At 46.1% G+C, this 14810-nt stretch overlaps 1 protein-coding gene across 1 annotated transcript in view; it reads left to right on the top strand.

The window, feature by feature from the left end:
• The window catches only part of RHBG (Rh family B glycoprotein), a 297643-nt gene that overhangs the window by 116502 nt on the left and 166331 nt on the right, over nt 1-14810 (top strand). The window lies entirely within an intron of this gene.

Here is a 14810-nt window from a genome sequence, read left to right as displayed (position 1 = left end):
CCTCAGGGCAAGGTACGCGATACAAATAAATAAATACGAATACAATAGGGTGGCATTATTATCCAACTCAAAGGTATTTTTCTGCTTCAGAGAAATTATGAGGTTGAGTTGAGCCTAACTGCAGCCACCTAATAACTGAGTGAGCTACCATCCAGGTGCCTGGTCATAAATGCCAGGAAACAGAGACATTCTCAGGAGATTATGGTTCAGCAGACAGCACCTACAACCTTGATGCGGATTTGGGGTCTCATTGGTTGACAGTGCAGGAGGGAGAGGGTTGCTGTGATATGGGGGTTCATCAGCAATTCAAGTGAAAGCCAAGGTCCATAGAGGGATTGGATGCAGTTGTCATAGAACTGGAAGATAGAATCAAGACATGCTAGCTAGGGCAGTGATCTGCTCCTTAATACAGCATTAATGCTTTGAACAAAAAGTACTTTGAGAGTCTGTGCCTTGATCATTCGGTTGATGGGAACACATTCAGTTTTGGGGGGTGATGCCTTCTCGGCTCGGCTACAAGCAGTGCTTTGACACACATTATTATTATTACTGTCATGGCAGAACTAAGCTTCAGCCATATTGACTCCCTCGTGATAACTAGGTAAAATAATAACCACAGGATCGAATGACAAAGAGGTGTTAATTTCTCTTTATTGTATTTGCGATTTGGTTTTAGTGTATTTTGTGGGGCAAGCCACAAATTGGCCAAAACCATTGTCATAAAAGAGAGAGGGGGAAATGCGGTTCTAAACTGAGAATATCTGGTTGGCATAGCAACTAGCTATTTGAACGGAGGATAGCACAGGGGCAACACGCTGGTCAGAGCAACATAGGTTTGAATCCCAGATCCAAGCTTAGAAACCAAGCTTAGGTACAGTATTAGTCACGTTATAAAAAAAAAGAATTAAAATAAATAAATTAAATGCCACAGTCTTTTTCCATACCCCTCCGCCGTACCACCCAATGAGGAGCTCCCCAACAAGATTTTCTCCAATAAGCAGCTTTTTAAGGAGCAAGTTGGATGGGCTTTACATTTCCCAGCTGTGTAATGATTTGTTGCATTGGGCTATTTTGGGCTATGTCACATATTTGGCTATTTTTGGGCTACTGTTGGTGGCAATCTGTTTTATTCCTCCCGAGGCTGACTTTCTACCACCACCCACCCAATGCCCACTCTCTCTACCCAACCCCCACTCTCTACCCTCACCCACCCCATTCCCACTCCCTCTACACCCACCGGCCCCACCCCCATGCATGTGCTGGTTAGATTATGTTTGGGATATTTTGGACTACATTTGACAAGTCCTCCCAAGGCTGCTTTTTTGTTCATTTGTCCTGCCCCAACCAACTGTTACAACTCAGCCACCCCGGCCCCCACTCACTCCACCCTGCCCCACTCAGCTCCCCACCCCCGACTCTTTCTACCCCGAAGACCATACCACCACTTTCTTTACCCCACCCACCCTACCCCCACTCTTTTTACCTTCATCCACCCACCCTATGCTGACTCTCTCCCCGGCCACCATATGCACACTCTCTCCCCGAACCGCACTCTCAACCCCTAACCATACTTTCTCTATCCTATCCCAACTCTCTCTACCCACACCCTACCCCCACTCTCTCTACACCAACCCCACCTCCATACTCCCCCACCCACCCTACCGCTCTCTCAAGTTTGCTGACTCTCCCCCATCGACCCTACTCCCACACTCTCCATACACCCACCCACCCTACCCCCACTCTCTACTCCCACCCACCCACACATCCTATGCTGGCTCTCTCCCTGGCCCACCATATTCCCACTCTCTCCCCCAAACCACACTCTCTCTACTCCCACCTGCCCATATTAACCCCACTCTCTCTATAACCCCGCTCTCTCTACCACTCACTCAGCCATCCTAACCCCACTCTCTCGACCCCGCACTCACGCTAACCCCACTCTCTCTACCCGCCACCCACTCACCCTAGCCCCACTCTCTGTACCCAAACCACACTCTTTCTATCCCCACCCACCCACTCTAACCCTACTCTCTCTACTTCCACCCACCCACCCACTCTAACCCACTCTCTCTACCCACACCCACCCTAACCCCACTCTCTCTACCAATACCCACCCACCCTAACCCCACTCTCTCTACCCTAACCCCACTCTCTCTACCCTCCTCCACCCACCCTTCGCACACACTCAGCCCCCACACCCTACCCACCATACCCCCACATTCTCGACCCCATCCACCCATCCACCCTACACCCAGTCTCTTTACCTGCACCCACCCAGCCTACCCCCACTGTCTACCTGCACCCACCCTACCCCAACTCTCTCTACTTCCACCAACCACCCAGTCTCTCTACCCTCACCTGCCCAACCCCCACTCACCCAGCCTACTCCCACTCTGTCTACAAACCACCACTCTCTATACCTACACCCGCCCTACCCCCACTCTTTCTACCCCCACCCACCCAACCCCCACTCTCTCTACCCTCACCCACCCAACCCCCGCATTCTTTAACCCACCCTACCTGCACTATTTCTGCCCCACCCACCCACACTACCGACTCTCTCTACCCCACCCACTCACCCTACCCCACTATGTCTATCCCTGCCCACCCGCCTACCCCATCCAACTCTCTCCAGAACCCCAACTCTCTCTGCCCCCACCACCCAACCAGCATTCCAAGACCATCTACCCCCTCCACCCACCCTACCAACTCTCGATACCCCACCCACTTAACCTACTATAACTCTGTCACCCTCCCACCCCCTCTCTCTCTACCCCCTCCCAACTTACCCCTCTCTCTACCATCCACCTGCACTACCCCTCTCTCTCTATGCCCACCCCCTTCTTTACCACCACAAATTATACCCCCTCTTTCTGTACTCGACTCTCCCTCTTTCTATTTACCACCACCATGCACCCGACCCCCCTTTCTAGCCCCACCCACCCTACACTCATTATTCACCCACCCACCCTACCCATTCTATTCCAATTACCCCCTCTGTCTATCCCCTCTCATCCTTCCTCTCACACTCTCACTTTATTTCTTACTCTCTCACTCTCACTCTTTATCGCTCATATTTCCTCTTGCTCATCATTGATGGCACCCTCTGTCAATGGCTTCCTACCTTGCTCTATTCCCCTTCTCATTCTATTACACACCAGCACCCCTTTTCGCACCCTCCTTTGAAACTTTGCACTCTCCTCCTTGCACCCTGGTGCCTAAAAATGTAAAATGCAAGGAACAGCAATAAACGCCCAAACTATTGGTATTGCCCGTGCTTGTTTTCATTTTAGCTCTCACACTGCCAGACAGTGGTTCCAGAGGGTGTCCAGTTAAAGTTTCGAATGCAAACGCTCGAATGCCAAAAGAATGGAGTCAATAGGCCCGAAAACAAAAGGGTAGAATTTTTTTTTTTTTTACATGTATATTTATTTTGGGCTTGTGTATAGATAAAAAAAGTGTTTTTTACAAGAAAAACGGGGGTTTGCGGGGTGTACCCCCCAATAAAAAATAAAAATAATATTTTGACCCTTTTTTCGGTGCAATTGACTCGATCCTTTTGGCATTCGAGCATTTGCATTCGCAACTTTGACCTATAACCGTTCCAGAGCACACTATGCAAAGTTCAAAGTGGTGGCTGAAAACATGCAATTTGGGACCTTTCTGGTATTTTGCAAAGTTAGATTCCAAAGTGGAGGGATAAGAAGATGGATTTTCATAGGCATGGGTTTGTAATAAAGTGCCAATTACACATGGTAATCACCATTACGACCTGTCCCCAGCAGTCCACCTGTCTCATCATAATGCTTACTAATGTTATTTGCTCCTAGTCAGTCTGATGGAGAGCCAGGATTATATTAATGGCACTGAGGTGAGTATTATGAGACAATTGTTTGTTACGCATTTCAAAGCTGTAACAAAAATACTTTAATTGATACAAAATAAGAACCACCACTCTCCGGATGCCTTCAATCTGTGTACCCTATCCTCCACCATCCCCACAGTCTGTGTTCAATAAAGATTAAGTTATAAGTGGAGGCCATCCTCATTACTGTCTGAACCCATCTCCTGCCATCTCCACCAGTACGGTAAAGAAATGCAGAAACACCCCAACATTTCGTATCCAATCTGTCAGCCACAATAGCCACGGCAGAAGGACAAATATCCATCATATTCCATCCCTGCATTTGTTTCTATAGAAATTGGGACTCAATGACAACAATTGCTTTCTGTGCACAGATCCTGAATCTTTAATTTCTAGAGAGCATTGTCATGCAGGAGGCCCCGGAAAAACTGCCGGATGGAGGTGTATCATGCATGCCAGCTTGCCACCTCCGCTTCCGGTAGCACAAAGAACTTTGGGTGTGATGTCAGGAGGCAAACGTCCACTTGTTCCAAGAACAGGGTTGGACCCCTAAAGCAGGCACATTTTAGACACGTCACCTTGGGGGTTTGCCTTTAAGAGAAGCGGTCTCCCACTGTTACTCAGATTCACATTTGAACAAACACATACATATAATTTTGTTGCACCGCTGTTGGAAGAGTTCACTTTCCCGAGCTCCCCATCCATGAGGTGAAGACTGTCTGTCCAAGGCAGAGGCGAGCTATGTTCCCTACCCATCCCCAGGGCACATTGGGGGTGAACGTGCTGCTGGAACAAGACCTGCATCTCTGGCAGTCACACTGCTGCCCATGACCTCATTATGGAGAAGTATCCTTGACAGTCTGCACCAGCCTCCATTGCTGAAAGCCTGAGAACAAGGGCTGAACTTGTCCCTCAGACCCTAGAGGGGACTCATAGCATCCTGAGAGCCTAGGCAGCCAAGAGCCCTGTGTTTCATTGCATTGATCCACATGAAATGTCGTTGAACTGGGTTCACTGCATCTCGAATCAGCAGGACCCTCCGGAGTTGCCTTTGGCGCTCTCTAAGCTCTTTGAACTTGAACTGTAAATTCAGACCTGTTCCTTGGAACACCACACTAGCTGACTGTGTTGTTGCCTTGGCTCAAACTACAAGCTATTTGCTGCATCTGCCTCCTTCAAACCACCACTCATTCCACCAGCATCTTTGCTACCGATCGTCATCACCAGATGAACTGACTCTAGTGGCTCTACGATCCCAGACCATAGGACGCCACATGGAACTGCTTGAACCGAATCAGAGCATTCACTCCCCAGTATCGTTGCAAGCAAACTGACCATCGAACCGAAAGAAGAAACATTTTGGTTGTATATGTGGATGTGCCAGACACCATAATTGACAAGATTTTGTAGGGTTTAATCTTTCAATGGCAGATTTTCTATAGATTCCATTGAATTCAAGCTTGTTTAGTTTAGTCCTTAGTTTCCCAATTAACTAATTGAGACTTTTTTTCCCAATTCACTCATTGAGATATCTTCTTCCTTTCAGATTAGTTCCTCCTAAAGGAAAATTAGATTTTTGTTAAATTATATTCAAATAGGATTCCCAAAACAAAAGGGTGCTGATTTCTCAATTAAATCATTGAGATTTCTTTTTTCGTAAAAATACACCTCATATACCTCTGCACGTGTTTCACCACCTGTTGACATGGGTCTTCAGGCAGATTTTTGAAATATGGGTGATGTGTTTGATCTCTGATGACTAATGTTTCTGGGTTGTTAACTTTTGATAGGCAATCTTGAAGGTAAAGCAAACCCTAATGGTTTATTTACAATGTGCTCTCTCTGCCTCCTTTGAATGAAGAGTAGGCACTGGATGTGATAGTCCAGACAGCCGTTTTAAATTCTTGCTGCACGGTTTCCCATTGAACCAAACCTGATGGCCCTCGCATTCCACTCTTCTTCCATCCTCACCTTCAAACTGTAACAAGCTCCCATTCAACCCCTGCTCGACGCAACTCATCACCTAGAATAATGTGACCGTGCACCCAAATAGTCTCATACTGCACAAACTGCACCGACAAGCCTGGTTCACCATAGTCAAACTGGGGAAGGTACTATTGGCCAGTAACTGTCCCCTTGGTCCATTGTGGGCCCCGGAGACTGGTTAGGCTACTTGTACACCTTTTTCCTCAAAACACATCCTTTTAAAAAAAGATTGTGGTCATTGAAATTGCCCATCACCCCTGTATTTTCACCCAGAATTTTACATTTTCTCTTTTCTTGCATATTCTCTGTTATTTTCACAGGGGTGCTTTTTATACAATTTTTCTATTTAGTTTTCTTGCAGAGGGTGTGATTAATTAAATGATATATATTTTTATAGACGCTTAATTGAACATTCCCTGTGGTACTTTGCTGTTTGGGTCATTGCTGAATCGCATTCAAACCCCTCTTAAGAGTATAGCCTTCCCTCAAACCAGGTTTCCACAAAAGGTGACGGAGGTATATCTCTTGACTGTGTCTGTTTTACCTCAATTAATGGGATTACTTTTGGTTTGTAGAAGTGTGAGGGCTGAGTAGTTGGCTTATTCACTACTCACCCCTATACCCCTGCACAGCAGAAGTCAGTATGTCACAGGTGTGATAAAAGGGCTGCAAATACCAGAACATGACGAATGCCAACTTTATCCGTGAAAGCATCAGCTTGTGAGCCAGAGGCCTGCCTCATAAGCATGCCATCGCGGAGGTGTGAACCTATACGATGGTAAACATCCTGCCCTAATGGAGAATTGAAAACAGCACCTTGAGGTTATTCTGGTGGATACCCAGTGAACCTAAGAAAGGAAACTGTCTATTAGTATATAAGCTTGAATGCAGAGCGTGCATACTTTATTGTATGTGTTACTTCACAGCGAGGCGAAGTCCGGACCAGGAAGGGCACTTGTCATTACTAACAGTCAGAGTGTTTTGCTCTGTGCATTCATTAGTGCTCCCATCAGGCTTACTCGAGCTCAGCTGGGGACGATAAGCACTGTAATTCACAAGCACATGTTGTATGTTTATGTGGGCAATTTGTAACACACTAATTGCAGTGAATGGTTCCTTGTACATACCAGTTGGTTCAGCCTGTGGATACAATGTTTATTTATTTATTTATTTTACATTTGTAAAGCGTACTAAACCCGGGGGCACCCAGGAGCTGGTTATGGTACAAGAGCAGGCAGGTACATAGCATAGTTGTTATATACGAATCAGGCAAGAGTTAATGGTAGACCAAGTCCGTTGAAAAGCCATCTTTCCAGATGTTTCCTGAAATGCCTTTAGGACTGTTCTGAGCGCAGGAAGAGCAGTGGTGAGTTCCATAGTGTGGAAGAAGTGACTCGGAAGCTCAAGCCTCCAGTTCTGTTGCACTTGAATCTCAGAATAGTGGGGTGATGGCAGTAGGATGAGCGTGTGGGTCTGGTGGAGAAGGATTTAGTGATTCTGTGAGACAAGTATGGAGGGGGTGTATTTGAGAGGCAGAAGTGAGTGATGGTGAGCACTTTAGATTTGATGCACTCACAGATTGGGATCCAGTGTGCTTCTTTCCTAGCTGTTGTGAAGTGGACGCGCTTGGAAATATCAAGGGCAGAACAGAGGGCATTGTTTTGGATAACCTGTATTTTGGTGAGGTTTTTTCTGAAGTACCTCTGAAAAGGTCATTACAATAGTCTAGCTAAGAGCCAATAATGGCACTCCCGATGGAGAGATGGTTGTGTGTTCAGAGGAATGGTTTACAGACATTGAGGAGTTTGATATTGTGGCAAGAGGAAGATGCAATCGAGTTTACATGTCATTTTCAGGGTGGCGTCAATGTAGACAACCATGGTTTTGATTGTGGATGAGACTGGGATGGACAGACCGTCAATTGTAAAGGCCTTGATGGCACTGTCGAGTTTAGAGAGAAGGTTTTGAGTGCCATTGATGAGGATTCCTGTCTTCTCACCATTAAGACAGAGTTGATGGGCTGCCATCCAAGCCTTGCTGATCTGACAGACATAGTTAAGGGTAGTGAAGACTTGAGGATAGTTTCCAGTGAGTGGGAGGAGGAATTGTGTGCCATTGCATAATTAGTTTAGGAAATGCGAAGAGAGTCAAGATGATCAAAGAGTGGTCGGGTGTACATGTTGTGGAGAGTGGGAGGGACGCAAGAACCTTGAGGGATTCCACACAAGATAGAATCTGACTGGGTGACAGAGTTGCAGATAAAGAGTCAGTGGATCTGTCAGCAAGAAATGAGACAATCGAATTTGCAGCTTCAGGAGAGAAGTTAGCAGCGTAAGTTAGGTGGTGGCAGAGGTTTCGGTGGTTCACAAGATCAAATGCATCAGAGAGGTCAAGTAATAGATGGAGAACAGATTTACATGAGTTTCTTATGTCATCAAGTAGGTTCTTGAGGTCAAGCAGGGCAGGTTAGGTTATGTAGCCCGGGCGGAATCTGGACTGGTGGGGGCTGAGGATGTTGTTTTGTTCTGGATGGTTTTGTATTTGGAGGTAGGCTGCACCATCTAAGATTTTGAGGATGAACAGGACTGTGGTGATGGGGCAGTAATTAGTTAGAATGGATGAGTCAAGCAAGGACTTTCTGAGGATGGATGCAATCTAGGCCCCTTTAGGCTGGTGGGAACAGAACAGGATGCAAAGAATGAGTTTATAATGGCAGTGATGATGGGAGATAAGTCATTGCACAGTCTTTGAAGAGAGGAGCAGGGCAGAGCTCTCCTTTGCAGCACAAAGGTTTATGGCAACTGATGAGCTTGGTAGGGTTGGATTCAGAGGTTGAATTTGAAGGGGGGAGGTGGTGGCAGAGGGACAGGGTGAGGGGAGGTCAATACAAGTTGGGCTTTGGGGCAAATGATTGCTTTTTTGGAGGAGATTTAATTTTGGAGAATGAGAATCTTACCCAGAAGGGCATCTTGGATCTTGTCACACCAAGTGTCATCTATAAGGTCAGGGGGAGGAGAGGAAGGTGTTTCAAGCTCACGCAGGATGGCAAAATCAGAATTGGCCCTGGATATTCTGTCGTTGTAGACAGCAGCTTTGGTGTCATAAATGCCTTGTTTCAATTCTTTGGAGATGGTTGTGAAGTGTGCCTTAATGATTTCAGTGGGGGTTGTTAAAGTGGGGTGGAAACCGCCTGTGGATAAGCAAGAGGAGGAATCCCCCGCCCAAAAAATGGAAGAGTCAAAACATTTGACAAATAACTGTTTTATTTAACAAAATCCTAATAAAATAGAGACGGCTAGGAAGAACAGAGTGATTTCACAAGTCTTGAATGATTCCAGGCTGGACAGTACCTAAAAGTTGGGTATGACATCCCAATTGATGTTTAATTTCAGGAAACCTAAAGTGAGAAGGGATTGGTTAGGGGAATCAACTAGATACACATTCCATATGTGTTAGTACATTCATTGGTCAGGCTCTACCTGATAGCTCCACCCCAGACCACCTACAAGAAAGATACAAGTGAAACATGTCATCACTGTGAGCGGCTGTTGCAACATTGATAGATTAGTGTTAAAGGTGGGTAGGGATTGGTCATTGGTGTCCTTCTCAGCCTTGGCAGTTTGGAAGGTTACCAGCACCCAAGCAATAATTGGGGGCAGTGAGAACGACACCAAGGTGCGACTTGTCCCAATAAGGTTACGATTTCTGATTCTCTACGCCACAAGCCAGGAGGTTTAGCTTTCAACTTTGCATTGTCTTTTATCTTTTCTCCTTAGAACTGTATGGGAACGAAGGTCTCAGTCTGTCTGTGTCTGACTAAATGAATAGGTAGTATCCTCCAGCAGTAGGTCACGTGTGTAGAGACCACATTTTGGATTATTATGCTCAACAATTATGAGGATTTATAGCCACTATTAAATGTGGGTGTCCTACCTTCCTTGACATCTAGAAACTTGTTGGAGCTACTTTCCCCTCAATATTAAGTCTGAGTTGGTGGGAATCTGACCTTCTAACATCATTTGTTACCTTGTCAATCAGAGTGGAATGTGTATTGCGACTGGGAGCTGTTATCGCCTCTTCTCTTGTGTGTCTATTCAAACCTTCCTTTTCCTCCTGACCTTGGCCAAACATACACACTTGTTGTCTGAGCTCTTCAGGTTTGGCTTTTCTGCTACCTCAGCAAATCAGGTCCCCTTGCAGCTTCAAGGCCTCAACACTGTCACCCATTCACCAACATGCGGCTGCACCCTCCATCTTGTTTTACCTGACCACTCATTTTAGTTGCGTTCTGGGTTAAGCAAGCTTTATGTGTATTTTTGTGCATCTTGCGTTTCAGCATAGAGGGAGAGTATATGTTTTCTAACCTAGTGAATGCAAGCATGTTCTTCATGTCTAAGTGCAATTTGACCTATGGTTTGTGTATCCTTGTGGTGGGTGCGTATGTGCTTTGTGTCTAATGCACCTATGTGTGTCAGTGCTCAGTATTGACATAATTTGCTTTCATCACCTTTGACACAGCATTTTCATGTCCTCCATAGCTTGCAGATTTTTCTCTTCTGTGATCTCTGCGGGCTAGGGTCGGTAGAATTGCCTCTGCAAGTACTGTCTCTCACCCCTACGGTACGGTGGTGAGGAGGAGTCAGATACCATAAATGGTGTGCACCTGCTGTTTCTGTAGGAGGGGCCAATGTGATGAATGACAATTTCTTCTGCCTCTCTTCAGGGGTTTGCACCATTTTGCTTTGATGCAGAGTTTTTGTGCGTGGCAGGCTTAGCCTGCTGCTTTTTTCGAGGGTTGAGTTGGTTTATTTCTTGGGAGACAGCGTTGTTTTAGAGATCCACAAGCATGGTGGTGTTGGCCGTATGCATGCAGATGTTCGAGATGTCGACGGTTAGCCAGAGGAAGAGGCAGTCTTTGATGAGATTGCATGTGCAGCGTGATAATATGGGGGGTATACAGTCAGAGAGTTGGCACTGAGTTTAATGGTGGGGATGGAAAAGAAGATGATGTGGTGGTCTGACCAAGGACAGGGTGCGTTTGAGGTGATAGACGTGTTGCATTTGAGGTCTGCGAGCCAGTCAACTGCAGCAATGGTGCTAGTGAAGGGTATAGCATCTTTCTCAGAGGAGTCATTGAATCCAAGATTGAGTTCGCCGAGGAGTAGAAGTCTGGATCCAGGCTTCAGGTTGGTGATGAGTAGCTGCGAGATATCCCCTTCGAAAGAGAAGGTAGGCCCTGGCTGGGCAGTACATTAGGTTAATTTAGGTCAGAGGCGTGGATGTCTGTATTTTTTACATATCAACGCTTCTGAGTACCTATTTCGTCTGTTTTAGAAGGTTGTTTGCAAGTCATCTTTACTTGACAGGGCACGCCCGCCCTCAGACAGCATTCGTGTTTACAATGAGATTTACAAGGCTATTAGCATAATTACCTGTAATTACCTGCAGGTTCAAATGCTTGAGTAGCCCGAAGCTAAGGAATGGCTAATACTCCCTAAGACCCACCTCAGTGAACGCTAACAGTTCTTTCTCATGATCTTCACAGCGCAGCACCATTTATAGGTTTGCAATGAAGGAGAGAAAAACCTGCAGGCTGTCCTTTCAGCATTTTTGATTTTAAATTACCATGTACTATACAGATAGAAACCTGTAATCCTGATCAAGCCCTAGTTGATATTTTCTCTCGTAAATTGCTTGCCTGCTGCGAAAACTGGTGCTTGAATGAAGTTCCGCTGAAGCGCAAGCTTGCCCTGTGGCCTAGTCTGAAACAGCGAACTGCCACCCGGAATCACAACACTTCACCCTCTATTTTATCTTGGCAAGCCGATGGGAGAAGGTTGGACCGTACTAACAGTACTTTGGCCTGTCTCGACAGTGTGCATGGCCTGACAACTGAAAGCCAGTCAAGCCAAAGCAATCACGACTCCGTGTAGGTCCCCTTTCGTGTCTTGTGTGAAGAGATATGCAACGGTGCAACCCTTAGTTCTTCCCTGTGATTGGACTCCCTTAGCTTTCGCAAATCGTGACACCATGGGAATGTGGTACTTGTGTACAGGCGCGTTATAAATGACATATCATATCATATGTGCTTATATTACAAGCCAACAGTGAGACTGAAATGTTTTTATACACCAGGCAATGCACCATGTTGAGGTCTGCAACAGCGCAACCACAAAATTGCTTGTGAAGGAAGCTTGCACTCACGTTAAAGTCTGCAATAGCACAAACACAGCATTATTTAGAAGTCAGGCATTATTCCATTTTAAAGCCTGCATCAGCGCAGCCTGAATGGAAAGCTTGGGAAAAGGAGCCTGCAACAGCACTGCCATGGTTAAGGAAGGGACGTTGGAGGTGAGTGGGGTTAGAGTAAACAACAGCTCTAATCTCAGCTACCCCTTCGTAGCATCATTTGAGTATGGAAGTGGCAAACGCCTAGTCCCAGCCTATTCATTGATCTACATTGGGAAGGAGAACAAGCATTGGCAATGCCTATGGTTTTGGCTTGTGTACAAGTATTAGGCATTTGCCAGGCACTGTCTCATACATCTTGCAACATGCAGTCATGTGTGTGAATCCCAGCAGGTCCATCTAACACTTCTATCCCCCAAGGTTGATACAGTGGCTACCGTTACAGTTGGAAATAGCACCTAGTACTAAAGTAGAAATATTTGGGCGTGTAGCACTGTATAAAAAAGCGTCACTGTTACTATAGTGCACTCCTTTTCTCAAACCAAGTCACACCCCACTAGCCTCCTACACCAAACATCACAAACTCGGGATACCACTCACCCGGAAACAATAAGCACCCAGTGTACAAAACAAATCACACCCAGAAAGCTCACACGCACAGACGCCAGTTACTCTTGGTTCTACACACATCAGCAGATGAGCATAACATCTGTCTTATCCCTCTCTCTCTCCCCAACCAACACACCCCACTTTACCTTACACAGCCACAAGAGCACCTACAAGACCATATAAATGGCAGCGGTGCGCGGCATAAATCAACTTAACAAAGCACAACATAAAGAGAAGCTGTTTGAGGGCAATTCTAACTCAAGCTGCTCGGGTGAACCTCTTGGTTCCAAGATGAGGAGTGGTTCATCACCTGGCATGCTATTAATAACCTACATTTTCACAATTCAATAAACTAACGCCTAGATACCGACGGCTTATGTGTGCTGCAAAACAATGAAAAAAAACCCTCGAAATCAGTGCTTACACCGTGGGTAGAGGCCACTACCTCACATAAAACTGTAGGTGCAGCTAGTTGTTACACAGGGCACCTATTCTGCAGAGAGAAGACCTGGTTTAATATATAATAGTGCACTGACTTCTCCGAATCAGAGTTACGGGCCTGTGGAAAGGTACAGCTGTGTCCACGGTTTCACAAAGGGAGCTCATTATGTTGAAGGAGTGTACTTTTATTTGTACACCATCGTAAAGGGTGCCATGGAGCATGTGTGTAAGTGCCCAACTGCTAACGTCGTAGGGAACCCGCACACAGGGCACTGTGGTGAGTCTGGTGAGAGGGAGAAGCATTTTTAGAGGCTGACGATCCACGGCCACCATCTTAGGCACTGGAGCACTAGCTGCGCTTGTGCACCCACGTGAAGGATGCATTCAGGTTGCAGAGTGTGCCTCCCAATGTCTCTCAGGAAGAGTTGCAACCAGGCGGCTATTTTACTGCCATAGCTGCCATCGTTATGTGTAGAGAGTTAAAATGAAAGGACACATCTGCAAAAGGTGGCCTTTATCCCACTAAAGCTAAAACCAAAACGAGGAAATGCAAGTAGCAATCACCTCAGGGATGTTTTGAAACTGTAAAAACCACACATGCATTGACAGCACACTAATGCAGTTAGAGACCAACACGAATACTCTGAAATTCGGGTACCAGCGCAAGAGCCTTGCAAAATCTCATTAAACAAGAACGTAGTATGTTCTCTCTAGGCAGCATCACTATAAACAATGAAACTATGCCTGTTTGTAGCAGCTGTGAAAATGGGCAGCTGCAAGAGAGTGGTGACCGTGCCTGGTTCAAACTCATCCGTGTACTGGAAACCACAGTGCTTCCACCAGCTTCGAGTGCTGCACAGAGCCCACGGGCTCAGTATAGGGCGGTGGTTTGTACAAGTCTACTGCATGTGTAAGCGGGAACAGTGTGAGGTTTGGCGATCAGGGCAGCACTCTTCAGGAAAGATTTTAACCTGTGTCTATTTCATGGTAATTGGCAATTCTTGCATAGTGTTTTCTGCTGGCATTTGCCCCTTCTTCCTTATGCCTGCAACATTTCATTCAGACATTCACCATAAGCCACTAATATACACAACTTTGAATGGATTGTGTCCTCCCACGTATTGCTCATCTTTTGATATGATCTTTTCCAGCTTCAGCTGCTTCGAATTCTGTTTTGGCAGAGGGCGCTGTGCATTGATTCCATCGACTCGATGTCCCTAGAGGCCCTGCGTCTTGACGTCATCACCATTATATATAGCACGTCCAGCACCCGTTGGCTTCAGTTCTGTTTTTCTGCCGTAGCTTTCCCTTTGAGAGAATTATGGCGCGCTTCTCTTTTTTAATAAAAACTACGACACTTGAGAAAAATATCTTCGTCATCTCCATCGACACCGAAGACAGGTTTCATGAAATGCCATGATTACGGTGCTAAAATGTCAGTCACTGAGCCTCATCGAGTGTGTCTGTGGTGACTGGGCACAGAGCATCGAACGGCTGACTGCGACTCCTGTCAGGGGATGACCAGTAAGGATCTAAAATCCAAATCAAAAACCCAATATTCTGTGGAGTCGAGAGAAGACTCTCCTCAGAGAAAATCATCCAAAGAGCGATCTCGCTCCAGGAATGGGTGTAGCCATTCTTCGTATTCGATTTAGAAGTCTAAAAAGAGGCGTCGCAGGAATCCATTATCCTCTAGTTATTCCTCTCCTGAGAGACCTAC

The sequence above is a fragment of the Ambystoma mexicanum genome, chromosome 1p (genome assembly GCF_040938575.1).
Source record: "Ambystoma mexicanum isolate Mex_15411 chromosome 1p, UKY_AmexF1_1, whole genome shotgun sequence".
Taxonomy (NCBI): Eukaryota; Metazoa; Chordata; class Amphibia; order Caudata; family Ambystomatidae; genus Ambystoma; species Ambystoma mexicanum.
Note: the sequence above shows the minus strand (reverse complement) of the source record. Positions and strands in the feature narration are given on the sequence as shown.